The following is an 18,045-nucleotide window of genomic DNA, read 5'->3' on the forward strand; positions in this document are numbered from 1 at the left end:
CAGACAAAATAGAACTTAAGATATAAAACAAAAATAAGAACAAAAAAAGACATTATATAATAATAAAAGAACACTCTACAAAGAAGATATAATGAACTTATACAATTAATAATATAGGCTCTCAAATGTAAAGGAAACAGAAACTTATGCAATTAACAAAGAGAAAGTAACAAAACTATAATTGTGGTGAGAGATTTTAACATTCTGCTATCAGAAACTAACAAATCAAGCAGACAAAAATTCCCTAAGGATATAGCAAATTTAACACAACACTAAGTTTGATGTTATACATACACACTCACACACACAAAAAAAACCCAATACCAAACAGAAAAAGAAAAAACACTGGTTTTAAGCACACACAAGACATTTATAATATTGACTACATATTAGGTCTCAAAGCTAGCATCAACTAATTTCTAACAATAAATCCCATACTAATCACATTCCTCAAGCACAATACAGATAATCAGAAATCGACAATAAAAAGTAAATAGAGAACAATCATATGTTTAGAAAATTTTAAATGTACTAAAAAATAACTCATAGGGATGAAATCAAAATAGAAATTATGAAATACTAGAACCGAACAATAATGAAAGCAATATATATCAAACATTGTAAAAATGCAACTAAAGTGGTAAAGAGGGATAGTCAAGAATAGAATGATGATATCCACCATCACCACTTCTAGTCAACATTGTTTTCGAGGTCCCAGACAGTGTAATGAAGTAAGAAAAAAATAAAGATAAAAGAATTTAAAAGGATATATCAAAACTGTCATTATTTGCATGTTATCATTACTCTCATAAAAAAATCCAAGGGAATCTACAATCAGAATTAATAAAGAGAATTCAGCAAGGTTGCTGGATATAAGATCAACTTATAAAAATTGACAGTGTTCTTAAGTACCAGTAGTAACCAATTCAAAATGTCATTTAAAAAAAAGAAATCAAAGGGCTTCCCTGGTGGCACAGTGGTTGAGAGTCCGCCTGCCAATGCAGGGGACACGGGTTTGTGCCCCGGTCCGGGAAGATCCCACATGCCCGGAGCGGCTGGGCCCATGAGCCATGGCCGCTGAGCCTGTGCGTCCGGAGCCTGTGCTCCGCGACAGGAGAGGCCACAAGAGAGAGAGGCCCAAGTACCGAAAAAAAATAAAATAAAAAATAAAAATAAAAAAAGAAATCAAGTATAAGCAACAAACACTATAAGGCAACTGGAAATAAATTCAACAAATTATGTGTAAGAATCTGCTAAAGAAAAGTATAAAACTGTATTAAAAACTCAAAGAGGAGCTAAAGATAGAGATATATCATGTTCATAAACAGGAATAATTGATGGAATAATTATATCAATTTTCCTCAAATTACTCCATTTAAAAAAATCAACACAATTCCAGTAAAAATTCAATAAGGAATTTTTATAGAACTCACCAAGCTCATTCTAAAATTCACATAGAAGGGACTTCCCTGGTGGCGCAGTGGCTAAGGCTCTGTGCTCTCAATGCAGGGGGCCTGGGTTCAATCCTTGGTCAGGGAACTAGATCCCAGATCCCACATGCATGTCACAACTAAGAGTTCGCATGCCACAATTAAGGAGCCCACAAGCCGCAACTAAGGAATCCTCCTGCTGCAACTAAGAAGCCCACCTGCCACAACTAAGACCCAGCGCAGGGCTTCCCTGGTGGCGCAGTGGTTGAGAGTCCGCCTGCCGATGCAGGGGACACGGGTTCATGCCCCAGTCCGGGAAGATCCCACATGCCGCGGAGCGGCTGGGCCTGTGAGCCATGGCTGCTGAGCCTGCGCGTCCGGAGCCTGTGCATCCAGAGCCTGTGCTCCGCAACGGGAGAGGCCACAACAGTGAGAGGCCCGCGTACCGCAAAAAAAAAAAAAAAAAAAAAAAAGATCCAGCGCAACCAAATGAATAAATAAATAAATATTTAAAATTCACAAAGAAGAATAAAAAGCCAAGAATAGCCAAGATAATTTTGAAGAAAATGGTAAAATAATTAAAATCATGAGATACTGGCCTAAGGATAGACAAACAAACCAATGGAAAGACAAGTGCACACACAGAAACTGGATATTGGACACTGGTGATACTCCAAACTGAGGGGGGAAATAGACTATTCAATAAAGTTGGTGGGATACTTGGCTATGTACATGGCAAATTAGATATCCACCATACAGCCAAGTAAAATTGATGTGGGAGAAGAAAAGAAAAAAAAAAAACCTAAATGTGAAAGCAAAACTGTAGAAGTTTCCAAAGGAATTATAACACTGTGGTTCCTTTGACTTTCTTTCTTGATTCAGTTTCTAGGCTCTAAACAATCCTAATTGTTCTCCTCAAGGGCACTCTGTACTCAAACTGAATTCTCCTTGTAATTTGGAAGCTGTAGAGTGGGAGCATCACTTTCCCAGTCCTGTTATTAGACTTCTAGTAACACAATCTACCTAAGCCCACATTAGCTTTACTTGGTCACTACAATATAGGACTGATGAACACTGTACGCACCATCTATTAAACCTCTAAGTCATTTTCATGCCTTCTACACTTAAGCAAGTCTCTCATATTCTGGGCTCATTTGTATAGGGTTTTTTTGTTTCCTCCATGTGCAGGGCCTTATTCTTAAATCTATTTAATGCTATCATTAAATTAAGCCAGTTGTCTTTATCCTTGGGGACCGTTTCCATATCTTCCTATGTCATCAAATATATTCATTATCCCTTCCCACACTACCTCATTCACAAAATCAATAAGCATGTCTTTGATAGAAGGCTTCATCTGAAGAACTGATAAAAATGTTGATCAAGAAGTTCTAAACAGAGAACCCTAGAGGTATGATAACAGAAAATTTCTTCCATTGATTAATACTAATCTACCTAAATATATTAGCAGTTAGTCCATATTTTTCCATCTGGCCTTCAAAAATATTATGACACGTGAGTAAATGTCCTACTGAGTTCTAGCTAAACTTTGCTTTTTGCATTTCCATGATCGGTCTACTAAACCTTTCCAAGAAGAAGTGAGATGAGTCCGACATAACTTGGTTTTGGTGAATCCATGGTAGCATAAATAACTTGTGCTTCTTCTCTTAGATGCTCACAACAATTTATTAAGAATTTTGTAAGTATATTCATTATAAATTAGCATAAATTACAAAAAAACAAATTATGAGGACTCCACACAGTTATAACATAATTACTAGAATCTCTATGGGGGACTTACAATTATGAAAATATGTATATACATCTCCACAATGTGTAGGCCAGAAATTTTCTTTAAAATCTATCATTCTCGTAATGATAACTCTAAGAAATGGAGCCCCTCGGGAAAGGAAAAGAGTATGGGGAGGGTTATAAATATAAAAGGTTAACTGAATTAATAAGAATTACTTTGGTTATTTAAATTAGGAGAAGGTGTACTGGAATACAACTGGACAAATTCTGTACTTCTTCCTAAGGGGAGGGTAAACAATGTGTTCCAAATCCAGAAAGAGTTATAAAACTCAGCTCCAAGATAACAGGAGGTGCCCTGCCTGACCACAAAGAAAGTATCACGCACAGTACAGCCCAAACACTGAAACTGGAGATTAGAAAATACTCTGCCATCCTCACACGGCCAACATTGAAACACTTCTCATTTGATCTTCATGTTGAATTCACACGAGCACTTACAAGATTTACTTCCATCTAGCTTTCTTAGTGTCTCAAAAATCCAGACTGTTCACTCTGGGACTGAGAAATCAGCTGTCTATAAAGATACTGTGTATACAGAGAGGGACACACAGCCCAAAATTTTCACTAACCATATAGAACCATGAGCTAGAATAAACATTTTGCTACTTAAAGCACCTTTCCAAGGGTTCCATTAAAAAGCAAGATATTATTAGAGAATTATTAACTGTAAAAACTAATTCTGGAGACCAAAGAAACATGATATTTCCCAACAAACTACATGAGAGGGGTCCGGTGCAATACTGGATAATAGACAGTATTATCTTTGCCTGAAGCTCTTTTTCTTGATTGTAAATGAGAAATGGAAACACAGAACTCCTAAACCTAAACATTATAGCCAGCTACTGTGTGTGACTATGAAAGTCTCCCAGAGCCTATCAGTGTCTAATACAGTAGGTGTTCATAATTTTGTACTTTGTCTGCTTCTGTGCAGTGATTTCCTTTACGCCAGAAGCCTTGCAAAGAAGACTGAATCACTTAGATGTTAGGATTACCATTCAATACCTATTTCCTTGGAGATATCAGTAGAATCTGAGAGCTGAAGGATAATCTAGAAGCCACCTAATGCAACCACCTAAACTTTAAACATTAAAGAGGAAGAAACAGACCCAAAGAGTTCAAGAGCCTGAAGTCTCATGATTACTTCATAGTGAAACTGGAACCAGAACCAGGCCATGAGGCTCCACTATCACAGCTTTCTAAGGTCTCACTCTTCTAAGTAGGACTCATTCTTTTTCATCCTCCTCGAGCTTCACTGGCCATCATCAGACACTGCAATGACATTTCACAAAAGCCTTACAACTCTAGGAAGGTGTAGAACACACTGGGCCCTATGGTCATAGTATTTGGGAACTGGAAGAGTCCTTAGATTCTTCCTTCACATCTCTGCCTCTTACACATGCACAAACAGAGGTTAGGGGTTGGCACAAGCTCCAAATGTGGAGCACAAAGTCAGAATTAAGAACTGACTGTACTGATTCCCAGGCCAGTGTTCTTCACACGTCATTGCAGGGCTTCTCTTCTTTTTGTTTCCCTTAAAAAAAAAAAAGGCAAAACAAAACCAAAAAACCCAAAAAACATAGCTTCTGCTTAAGAACAGGAGCTTTGTAAGTCGAAGATATCTATAGAGTAGATGTTTTGTTTTGTTTTTTTTTTTTGTAGATGTTGTTTTTATAAAATTTTTTTTTAAGTAAAACCCCTCTGGAAAAGGAACTTGTAAATAAACAAGGCCCACTCAGCCTCTGATTCTATCAGCCTTTGGGCTGACTGCTCACTGCCTCTTATCCAACTAGACATGGGCAAGGCTGAGACACAGGAGACAGAAAGGTCTGGCAATGAATCAGTGAGCAGAGGAAGGAATGCACTTAGGAGTCGCCACTGTTTCACTCATGGGACTTCACGTGATGCAAAGCTTTGAGCTATCAAGTGTCTTGGGCCCAGAGGACTTGGTGGTTCAGGCACCCTAAAAGATCCTAGATGATAACTTCTCTTCACAGGTACAACCTGAGCTAAATGGTTTCTGTGGACTAGATTGAAAACATAACCACCATTTAGCACAAATCTATTTCAAACACATTTTCCCATAAGCAACTGACTTTTTTTTTTTGTTGGCTGCGTTGGGTCTTCGTTGCTGCGCACGAGCTTTCTCTAGCTGCAGTGAGCGGGGGCTACTCTTCGTTGCGGTGCATGGGCTTCTCATTGCAGTGGCTTCTCTTGTTGCGGAGCACAGACTCTAGGCGTGCAGGCTTCAGTAGTTGTGGCACGTGGGCTCAGTAGTTGTGGCACGTGGGCTCAGTAGTTGTGGCTCGTGGGCTCTAGAGAGCAGGCTCAGTAGTTGTGGCACATGGGCTTAGCTGCTCCACGGCACGTGGGATCTTCCCAGAACAGGGCTCGAACCCGTGTGCCCTGCGTTGGCAGGGGGATTCTTAACCACTGTGCCACCAGGGAAGTCCCCAGCAACTGACATTTGAATGCTTGCATAATTCATAAATATTCCACTGTTATATTTAAGACATTCCATTCATTTTCTCCAAACAAAATCCTTTTAGAAGGGGGAACTTGCAACAGAGTGAGTCAAGTTCATATGATATCCAAGCCTTCCAAACTGTGAGAAGACTGAGGAAGCCCATGCTTGTTCCCTTACTGTGGCAGGCTGCAAAGAAAGCTGATCTTTGTTGGAAAGCAAGAGAGGAAAAGAGTTTTGGTTGAAACCTGACGAGAGTCACACCATCACAGACTGATGAATTTATCCCAATAAGTTGTTCTGGAGGCAGAAAACTCTTACTCTTTTCAGTTTACTAAGATTTACAATAAAAATATCTGGAGTATACTCCCACGAAGATATATAAACTACAGCAGTTTACTTCTCTGTTTTTGCTGCTTCACTACTGATTTTGGTTCATAGACCTACCCATAAAGGCCTCCTGCAAACATCTGTCCTGCGGTCCTAATGCTCCAGGTCATCAGAGAGCTGGCAGATAGCTGTACAGAACTGAGCGCACCAACTACTCACCATAGGCTAAGGTGGGAATGAGAAATGATCATCCGTTATGGCACCATAACCTTGGGTGCTCATTAGCACTTAACTCTGTAAAATCCAGCATCTCTATGGGGAGGGGGAAGGGTGAGCTGTGACAAAGCGAGAGAGAGGCATGGACATATATACACTAACTAACGTAAGGTAGATAGCTAGTGGGAAGCAGCCGCATAGCACAGGGATATCAGCTCGGTGCTTTGTGACCGCCTGGAGGGGTGGAATAGGGAGGGTGGGAGGGAGGGAGACACAAGAGGGAAGAGATATGGGAACATATGTATATGTATAACTGATTCACTTTGTTATAAAGCAGAAACTAACACATCATTGTAAAGCAATTATACCCCAATAAAGATGTTAAAAAAAATCCAGCATCTCTTTAAAATCGCTGTTTCAATTAGTATATTACTTTTCACTATTGCATTTGCTAGAACAAGAGTTTCATAAACGTGGTGTTCTTATATCACTAAAACTACCAGGGCTTAATTGCTGGTAAGGGTTTAGAATAAGGTTTGGCAGGAAAAGTAAGTGGAAACATAGATGAAACATACGCTACAAAACACAAAATTTGGGAGTGAAATCCATTTCAGTGTAAAACTTATCTGAACAGGACTTCAGTTCTAAGAAACCCAACCCTAAAAGTCACTGCTTAGAGTCTGGGATTCGTCAGCATGTTACTCACAGTTACAGTCTGATCACACACTAGAGGTTCAATTATGTTTAATAAGCCGCAGGGACACATGGTTACCAAGGATAATTCTGCCAAACTGAATGAGAAAGTTCAATATTTAACACATGGAATTTAGTGAACACATTTGGCCACTAATAAAATATAACTGGCTCCTTGTCTTTCATTTTAATCATCTCTATTAGAAAAAAAATACATCATACTAAAGAAGTTTACCATACGGAAATGGCAACTTAAAATTTAATGCTCTATTACCATGTAAAAAATTAATACATTATGATTTTGCACAATGGGAATGGACTTGAATTTTCACTATGATGTGAACTTAACTTGAAATAACTTTGTCTTTTAACATGACTTAGAAAACAGGTGTTAAGAACAGACCAACCAATACAGTACACAAGTTTTTAGTTTTCCCTAATCACCATGTTACTTCTTTATCTGCTTACATGTTTGGCTACTTAGGGAACCAAAGCTTTTTCTTTGAGATTAATTTGGGTTTTAATCATACTCAATAGTGTAAAACAGTATTTATGATTTATAATCAGAGCAGATTTATAAGATGCTTCTGAGTGAAAATTGCTTGGTATATACTGCTAATTAAGTTTTAGTGAACTGTTTTCATTGCAAAACAGGCAACACTTTATGGATAAAGCCTTTATTGCAACCACTATACAATGTCTTTTCTATTTGACATTGAAATTCTGATAATTCATACTCTGATGCATTATAGAAAAGGCCTGTATGAAGCAAATTCTATAAATTTATGACAACTTTGAAAGATGAAAAGCCCTAAATACCTCACAGAAAAATTCTAGAAATCACACAGCTCTTTCCTAATTGTTTTAAAAGGCTGTTTCTTAGATCTTCTGGACTCTATAAAATCCTTATTTACCCTCTATCCCATTCCAAGAGAAGATAATAACACACAGTATTGACTACGGTTCCTTCAACAATGAAATCCAAACTAAAATATCTTCTGTGAAATGAGAGTCCAATACTTGGTACTTACTACTCTCTGATTCCTGGCTCACACCCTTGTTGTCCTCACATCCCATCATACTGAAGAGCACGACCACTTAGAAATCATTCTCAAACCGTGCTCCTTGGAACAATGGTATTCCACAAAAATGTGTGTTCAACATAATAGATGTTAGCAATGTTTATTTTTAAATTTATTTTAAATATATATCTAGGCAAAACGGTAAACACCTTTACACAGTACACAAATCTTTAAGAAATAATACACAACCCAAGAGAAATAAAAACATATGCTAGCACACAAAAACTGATGCACAAATGTTCATGGCAGCATTACTCATAATTATGCCAAAAAGCAGAAACAACCAAAATGCCCACCTTCTGATGAAAGTGTAAATAAAAAGTGGCATATCCATACAACAGAATATTATTCAGGAATAAAAATGTATGAAGTACTGGATACATGCTGAAATATGGAGGAACCTTGAAATCATTATGTTAAGTGAAAGAAGCCTGTCACAAAGGACTTCATATTGTATGATTCCATTTAGATGAAATGTCCAGAATAGGCAAATCTATAGAGACAGAATGTAGATTAGTGGTTGCCACGGGCCCAGTGGGTCAGGGAGGAGAGTCCTGAGTGGAGGGGTTGGGTAGTGACAGCTAAGGAGAGCAATTCTTTTTCGCACAATGAAAACATTCTAAAATTGATGTGGTGATGGATATACAACTCTGTGAATATACTAAAAGTCACTGAATTGTACACTTTAAATGTGTGAATAGTGTAGTATGTGAATTATGCCTCAGTAAAGCTATATGTAAAAAGAAAAATAGGTATTTGAACAGATTCTTCACTAAAAAGACATCCATAAACATATGAAAAGATGTCCGATTTTATTAGGTATCAGAGAAACGTAAAATTAACACGAACATGAGACACCACCACAGACCTACCAGAACAACTAAAATAAAAGATGGATAATAACATGTGTTGGTGAGAATGTAGTGTAGCAGACATACACCACTGAAAAGAACTTAAATTGTAAAGCCACATAGGAAAGCTTTGGTAGGATCTATTAAAGTTGAATATAAATATACTGTATGACCTAGCAATTCTACTCCTAGATATATATACCATGTATACACACCAAAAAATATGTATAAGAATATTCATAGCAGGATTATTTGTAATAGCTCTAAAAAGAGAATATCCCAAAAGTCCATAGAAAACTATGGTATATTATACACTGCAATACAACACAGTAATTAAGATAAACTACAGACATATACAACATAGATAAATTGGACTAATATTACATTGAGGATAAAAACAGATACAAAAGAACACATAATAAAATAATTTAAAATGGGCTAAAGTGACGTGTTATTAGAAATTATGATAGCGATGACCTTTTGGTAGGAAAAAAGGCCGTAATGGGGGAGAAGGATGAGTCATGAGGAAGGCTTCTCAGGGTACTGGTAATATTTTGTTTCTTGATCTGGGTGCTAGTTACATGGATATGTTTACTTTGTGATAACTCATCTAGTTATATATTTATTATTTGTATTTTCCTATATAAATATATATGTATAAAAAATACTGTACTTTGGTTTAAAAGTTTATTTTTAAAATGTGAGGGAGAAAAAGAAATGGTACACAATAGCAAAATACCTGACAATGCCAAGAAAGTTTGACCTGTCATTTACCCAGAGTATTTTCCAACAAACAGTTACACAGAACATGTATTGCCAATTAAATAAATGCTGGTCTATGTTGTGAATCCTGTCATTTTGTTTCAGCATATATTTGTGATATTTTATTTATTACATTGAATATTTATACCACTCTTAGTTATTCCCCACAGACCTATGGCTAGTTCATAATCCATACATGATGACCCAAGCGAGCAAAAAGCCAGACCCCTTCAATGTGAAAGTAATAATCATAGCACTTGGTTTCTAAAAAATTGGAAGGTGAGCTGTCCAACATGAAACAATTTATGATTTTCAGAGCTGCATACTTCAAGAGCAGTAGATGATTGTAAACCTGCAGTTCATGTTCTCCCCTTTGTTATAAAAATCTCTTCTGAAATGTTCTTATGCTGTAAGAAAACACTCTCGGGATTTCCCTGGTGGTCCAGTGGTAAAGAATCCACCTTCCAATGCAGGGGACGCGGGTTCGAGCCCTGGTCGGGGAACTAAGATCCCACATGCCACGGGACAACTAAGCCTGCGCGCCACAACTACTGAAGTCGCACGCCTCAGTGAGAGAGCCTGCGTGCCACAAGCTACAGAGCCCATGCTCCCTGGAGCCCACGCACCACAACTAGAGAGAAAAATACCTGTGCACCACAACTAGAGAGAAGCCCGCATGTCTCAATGAAGACCCCGCGCACTGCAACTAAGATTCCCACAAAAAATAAAAGAAAATAAATTTTACAAAAAGAAAACACTCCCAACAAAATTAATGAATAGGTTTGATGCTACATCTGCTATGAGAATCAGACTGAGCAACATGGTTCCTAAGAGTAAACAGTGGATATGTATAAAATACAAAAATACTCTTTTCATTTTTAATGTGGTTTTTAGGTTATATTTCAAAACCAAAAAAAAAACTATAAAATATTTTTATCTTGCAATATTTTAATTCTTTTTGTTCTTAATTAAAATTTTTGGTTGTGGATTAACACTATATAACAAAGAAAACAGCAAAAGATTCAAATTCTGATCATTTCTTGCAATAACTAACTCCTCTGTAAAATAGTTTTGCTATATGTCAATCCATGCATTAATTATACATCTCATATATTTCATTTTTACATTTTAAAATGTTCCATGGTCAACATGTTTGGGAAACTCTGACCTAGAATTATCTTCTCAATTTTAAAATATCCCTAAACCTGCATCCATAATAACATTCTATGGTCTCAAAAGGTTAAATTTTTTAAATTCACTAACTTGATCCCTCCCCCACTTTTTTACAGTGACCATTGTCTAGATGCAGTAAGGAGTGTAATGAAATATGCAGAAAGTTCTCCAAAGGAAAGGAGAAAAAAAGAGCTGATAGTAATGATAAACAGTATACTATCATAAAGGCAGAACCACTGAGGCAAAGATGAAAACCTTATGTGTACTGAAAAAGACCATGTTTTGTCTCAATGGACAAAAACCAGTCAACTAAATGCCCAACTGCAAAAACAAAACAAAACAAAAAGTACATGTACAAATAATTTTTTAAACTGTAAATATGGGTCATCAAAGATTGTTCTTTAAAAAGTAAGCACAGGGCTTCCCTGGTGGCGCAGTGGTTGGGGGTCCGCCTGCCGATGCAGGGGACACGGGTTCATGCCCCGGTCCGGGAGGATCCCACATGCCGCGGAGCGGCTGGGCCCGTGAGCCATGGCCGCTGAGCCTGCGCATCCGGAGCCTGTGCTCCGCAACGGGAGAGGCCACGGCAGTGAGAGGCCCGCGTACCGCAAAAAAAAAGTAAGCACAAAGTTCAGGATTTTGTAGGAGCTTTGGCACTCAAACTTTCCTTTGAGGTTCACACATTTGACTTTTATATGTGTTTCCAGTAACACATAATGTATTAAAGTTGAAGAATACCTATATGCCCCAGGTAGGCTCTTGCTTCTGAAGCTAAGTCACATTCTTCCCCTGCTATTTAGAAATATGAAAATGGGATTTTGTTTGGCACGGTGATAAACACTGGGAAAACACCTTTTAAATTGACACTTCTAGATATGCAAGAAACTAGTAACATCAGCTGCCACTGAGAAAGCAAGCTGGGAGACGAGAGGTCAGGGATGGGACAGAGATCAACTTTTCATTCTATTCTCAAATTTTAAAATGTCATTATGATTACATCTTCTACATCATGTTAAACATACACAATAATTTTTGCACACATTATTTTTATGTTGAGCTGAATTCAAATGCCTTCAGATACGTTTCATTCCTAAGTCTCTGCATGAAGCCTCCTTTCTTCAGAAGTCCCCATCCTCAACCTCTATTTACAAAACACAGTTCATGTCAACAAACACTTAAAGGATCCAAAGCACTCCCCACTGGCCAAATGTTCAAGAATAATCCATCAGCATCAGTGTAAGACATATTCTATATTTGTGATCTATGAGGTTCCCTCACATTAAGGACTAAATCTTCAGAATTACTCCTCTTTAAATAACTGTGGATCATTTGATTATATCAAAGTCCTAATAGATGTTTAAATTATTAGTACCACTATAGTACCCTGCAGGCAGCAATGCCTACATGCTTTCTTTCTTGAAAAGCATTTCGTCTAAATTATACACACTTTCAGATAAATAAATCAACAAAATTACAACATCAGCTTTGTTCAGAAAATACAGAACATCCTTAAACCAAATGCTTTTGCTAAGCATGCTAGAAGAAAGGATCCATGTTGAACACCCTTCTTCTGAGTTGTTACTTACTTTTTAAATGACATATTTGGACAGCAAAAGACATTCAGTTACATCAATGCACAATGTGGCCCTAAATTACTAGTGGGTGAATTAGGCTAAATTCTTAGACGCAGGCATTTTACAACGACAATCAGGTTGTTTTATCGGTATTTAAGTTAGAGAGCTAAAAAAGAAAAAAAAAGAATCTAAGTAACAATAATGACTTAAAAAGTCCTAAACAGGTAAGTCACACTACCAAGGCACTACTTTTTCAATGTGCTGAAACAGAAATTTCTAAACGTATTGTGTGAAAAACAACTACTGCAAAGTCATTTATATCATAAATTGCAAATCCAAAATACCACTAGTTCTACAATATGCAAATGTACCATATAATTTCACTTTAAATTACTCATTTCCTTTTTCCACTGGACTCCAAACAGGAAAGAAAATGAAAGAGTACAACTCAAGAGTTGAAAGAAAAAGAAAACGCAGGAACCTCAATCAGATCTGCATGACTCATGTTGTGTCAATTGCAAATTTCTGATTTCAAGCCTTTAAAAAAAAGAAACTTCAAGGGCCCTTCAAATTATGTTCAAGTCAGATGCTTGATTAGACAATTGAATCACTTTACTGGACTTCATTTTTTTTTTCTTGATTCAGATCTCTTCTCTTGCTGCCACAAATATGTTTGTTCAGTGTAAATGGAGTGATGAAGATTGACCTTTCTAGCTGAGCAGCTGGCTGAACAGGATTTTAAATGGTATGCTTAGCATTTTACTCCACTCAATTTAAGGCAAAAGGAAGTGAAATAAAAGTGCATGAATGACAGATCCACATATCTAAGTTTTATTCCAGGAATTTTTCTTTTTAAGATGTCAGGGGTAGGAGTTTTATTAATTAATTAATTTTTTTGCTGTGTTGGGTCTTCGTTTCTGTGCGAGGGCTCTCTCTAGTTGTGGCAAGCGGGGGCCACTCTTCATCGCAGTGCGCAGGCCTCTCACTATCGCGGTCTCTCTTGCTGCGGAGCACAGGCTCCAGACACACAGGCTCAGTAGTTGTGGCTCACGGGCCTAGTTGCTCTGCGGCATGTGGGATCCTCCCAGACCAGGGCTTGAACCCGTGTCCCCTGCATTAGCAGGCACATTCTCAACCACTGCGCCACCAGGGAAACCCTTATTCTAGGAATTCTGGAGCCTCTGTCCCACTCCTTCTGACAAAGCATCTCACATCAGGGTGAGGTATAACCAGAAGTGAAACGTTGAACTACTACCATGAGAAGCTAGGGACGCCATAACAGAATTAGTAGTGGCTCTGTCTTTTAAGAATTGTCCCTATCTATTTTCCTGTTCTCGGAAAAAAAAAATGGACAGAAGGAAAAAAAGAAATTGCTGTGCCCTTAAACCCTGCCTAGTACCTTGACTCATTCCAGTGTCTTCTCTCTGATTTTCCATCCAATAGCACCAAAATAAGACATCCATTTCCTTCTTTTATACCTCATAACCTGACAAAAAGCAGTCTTGGAAACTCACTATTCTGGATATTGAAGACCACACATATTATACTTTCAGCATTTTGTAATATTTTTACTCTCCCTAATTCTCATCCCCCCTTACCCAGTTACTGTATACTCCTAACTCAACCCATCACTCACCCATTAAAATCATAAGTATAGGAGACTATGTCTAACTGCCTGAGAAATTACATACTCAAAGCAGCCCTCAAAAACAAATTTCCATGAATATCTAATGAAAAGGAGAAAGAGCCTATATTTATGAAATTTCTTTTAGACCTGCTACCTGATTTTCATTCAATGCTAGCATGTGAGCAAGTGCTAATTTGCCTAGCTGATAGGAAGCTGAGTCCAATCGTTTATTCACAGCAGGCACAATGCTAGAAGCTAAGGATGCAGAGAAAAAACTCTTTATTCAAAGTCAAACTTTTCATTCAAAGACCTCAAAGTCTAGTGGAAAAGAGCCTCATAAGCCAACAATCATAATATTGTAGATGTGTCATGACAGGTGTATGTCCAGAGTGGCATGGGAAGACAAAAAAGCATACACCAAACTCAAGTCTAAAGAATCGTGGAAAGTTTCTCAGACAAGGTGGCATTTGATTCAAGTCTGGAGAGATCCTTAGGAGGAACAGGGGTGGGAGTGGGGGGACACGGCATTCTACTTAGAGGAAAAGACACAGCAGTTCAGGGAATTCTCTGGCGGTGCCATGGTTAGGACTTCACGTTTCCACTGCGGTGGGCAGGGGTTCCATCCCTGGTTGGGGAACTAAGATCCCACGTGCCATGCAGTGAGGCAAAAGAGACACAGCAGTTCTGTTTGGGACGATGAAAGAGTTCTGGAAATAGACAGTGGTGATGGTTACACAATATTGTGAATGTACTTCATGCCACTGAATTGTACATTTAAAAATGGTAAATTTTATGTTATATTTTATTAAAAATTTTTTAAAAGACACAGATGTCTGAGAGAGTAGAAACACCAAATAAGGTATCTATAGAGAGACTGAGTGGCAGGGAAAAGGATGGAGCCATATCAAGGCTAGACCCTAAAGGGCTATGTGTTCCATGCTAATGGAGTGTGGAAGCTAACTCAGAAGAGGAGAAAGACTTGGAAGCTTCATGAATGATTAGGAGGCTATTAATATAATCCAGATGAGAAATGAAGGCCTGAACTCTGGAGAGGCAGTGGAGACAAAAAGGATTAACAGATTTCCAAGACTGAAAGACAAAAGAATAAAGAAAATTTGGAGGCTAAACGTGAGCAATCGGGACGAGTCTGGAATGCCTCAGGTTTCTGACTGGAACAAGGAGGCAGATGATGATGCCATTCACCCAGAGAGCGAAAGCAGGTGGACTGGGGAGCACGGTAACTTCTGCTGTGATCTTCCAAGTCTGAACCCTTGTGAATAAAGGATGAAGACCAGCAGTTAGAGGAATTGCAGGATTTCTTAAGTAGGTCTGTGGACTTTTGCAACAAAGCCCAGCTCTATGGAGGAAGCCACTTTTCCCCACCTCCGAAAAGAACATGCAATTCTCTGGCACACCAGAATTAAGGGATTTGATAGACTCATGCTGAATAGAGGCAGCTTCTCTGTCAAGGCCGTGAGGTTCTCAGCAGTACCTTCAGTGAGGCTCATCAAGGGTAGCATCTATCAACAAGGGTGAGCCAAAGACGAATCATATGGCACATTTAGGACTCTCAGAAATAACTGGGAGTTATTACAGGATAGACCAGAATCTGACAGGTTGGTAAGAAGGAAAGGGCAAGATGGGTTATTATCATTGGGAGAACATAAAAAGGACCTGTTTCATTCTTCCAGGCTACTGAGGCCTGGAGCTTACCAGTTAATACACATTTTAGAAAAGTGATACCATGTTACTCACTAACCCATCTGTAGACCACTCGTGGACATTCAGCAACATGGTGAGCATCTATGTCATAACATTCTTCCATAACTTCATACTTAAGGCTAAATAGTATCTGAGAATATATCATGATTTATTCAATCAGTCCCCTATTGTTGGACATTTAAGTTTGAATGGAGCTTTTCAAACTATTAAATCCATCATCACCAATTAAGCACATTTTCATGACAACTAGGAATATCTAAGCATTTTGTTTGAAGATTCTTTGTCCATAAAATTCTCTTTGGATTTTTGTTTAAAAAAAAAAACAACTTGTAAAAAAAAAAAACCCTATATAACCAGCTAAAAGAATACAAAGCAATTTACCAGCCCTGATTTTATAAGAAGAAAGTAAATTGCTCACTTGTGGAGGGGGTGTTAATTTTATCAAGCCACTAGCGTACCATATTGCACAATGGAAGAGGCAGGTAATTTGCTAAAGGACACCCTGGTGGCACAAAAGAATAAATACATCTCTAGTAAGTAAACCATGTGCTCTTTGTCAGCAGGATCAAATGTATTGTTTTTTATCTCCTTTACCATCCCCTGGATGCTTATTGGTCCCTTCCTGAGTTGGCAACACATGTAGGCAAAGACGCCTCTACCTGTGCCCATGCTATTCCTTCTACCTGTAATGTCCCATGGCTCCCCCAATTTCTTTTCTTTTCTATTATTTTAATTTATTTTTGGCTGCGTTGGGTCTTCGTTGCTGCACCTGTGCTTTCTCTAGTTGCCGCGAGTGGGGGCTACTCTTCGTTGTGGTGTGTGGGCTTCTCATTGCGGTGCCTTCTCTCGTTGCAGAGCACAGGCTCTAGGCCCACGGGCTTCAGTAGTTGTGGCACGCAGGCTCAGTAGTTGTGGCTCGCGGGCTCTAGAGCGCAGGCTCAGTAGTTGTGGTGCACAGGCTTAGTTGCTCCGCGGCATGTGGGATCTTCCCGGACCAGGGCTTTAACCCCTGTCCCCTGCATTGGCAGGCAGATTCTTAACCACTGTGCCACCAGGGAAGCCCTCCCCCAATTTCTGTGCCCAAACAGCTCCTACTTATTATTCAAGACAGTTCAACTGTTACTTCCTCTAGAAAGTCTACCCTGACCACTCTCATGCTGAGCCAAGTGTCCCAAAGTATCCTGTCTGAATACTTAGCACAGTTTATTGTGGTGATTTGATATTCACCCACCTAATCATAAGCCTGTTTAGGCTAAGACCTTGGCTTTCACTGTAACACCCTCAGGGTCTAGCACATTGCTTCGTTAAATGATTGCCAAAAAACATGATATGACTTAAAGAGCACCACAGAGTCTCACCTGCATATCAATACTCTTACCCACCAGTAATGCTTTCTATTGAGAGTAATTGAGCAACATGCCTAGCTAAAAAGGTTATGTACAGTTTTCTAATAAAATAAAACACAATAAGTTTACAATGCATAATCATTGCTGTGATGCATGGTAATTAAGCAAACAATAAGTGATTGTATAACTTACTACCACTGGTAATTTCCAGGAAGGCACTGGGATGGCATACGGTGATCAACTTCTTTCTCCATCAGAGATGGGACTGATCTTAACTAGTTCTGCTTCTATTTAAATGTCCCAAACTCCAAAACTGCCCTCTACTCCACCATACTTTCCCCTCCTTCTACACACTCTCCACTACAATGATTATTTTCTCTGGAAATGGGATTCAGCTGAGAGACTGCTTTCTGTGAATTTGTAATGAACTGTCTGTCACCTTTAGGAGCCTCACGTTCTACCATTCCTTCCTGGGATTTTTAGGTAGAGACACTTTCTTAAAGGGTTATAAGAACCTCAGACTCCTCTTTTCCTTCCCTACTTGAAGTGTCTTTTTTTAGTAAATAGGTGCAATAGGTTGAGTGGTATGAATGAAGAAAACCTGTCCTGCCTCAAAATCTCTCCCTTAGATTACAAAGCATTTCCATCATTTACACCTTCATTTAAGTTAACAAATAAACACATATACACACACCTCCTGCCACCAAAAGCAAACAAACTAAGCAAAATGAGTTTATTGGTCACTTAGGTGGTTGAAAGAAGCTGACAATTAATCATACTGGAGGAGAGTTTCGAGGGAAAGTGAGGAAGAGGAGCAGCAGTGGGAACTCTTTTTTTTTTACATCTTTATTGGAGTATAGTTGCTTTACAATGGTGTGTTAGTTTCTGCTTTATAACAAAGTGAATCAGTCATACATATACATATGTTCACATATCTCTTCCCTCTTGCGTCTCGCTCCCTCCCACCCT

The 18,045-nt window shown here is 38.6% G+C and overlaps 1 protein-coding gene across 2 annotated transcripts in view; it reads right to left on the reverse strand.

Annotated features, from left to right (window-relative positions):
* Positions 1–18,045, reverse strand: part of FRMD5 (FERM domain containing 5) — a 340,793-nt gene that overhangs the window by 286,521 nt on the left and 36,227 nt on the right. The gene's annotated exons all lie outside the window — the stretch shown is intronic.

The sequence above is a fragment of the Delphinus delphis genome, chromosome 2 (assembly GCF_949987515.2).
Source record: "Delphinus delphis chromosome 2, mDelDel1.2, whole genome shotgun sequence".
Lineage (NCBI taxonomy): Eukaryota > Metazoa > Chordata > Mammalia > Artiodactyla > Delphinidae > Delphinus > Delphinus delphis.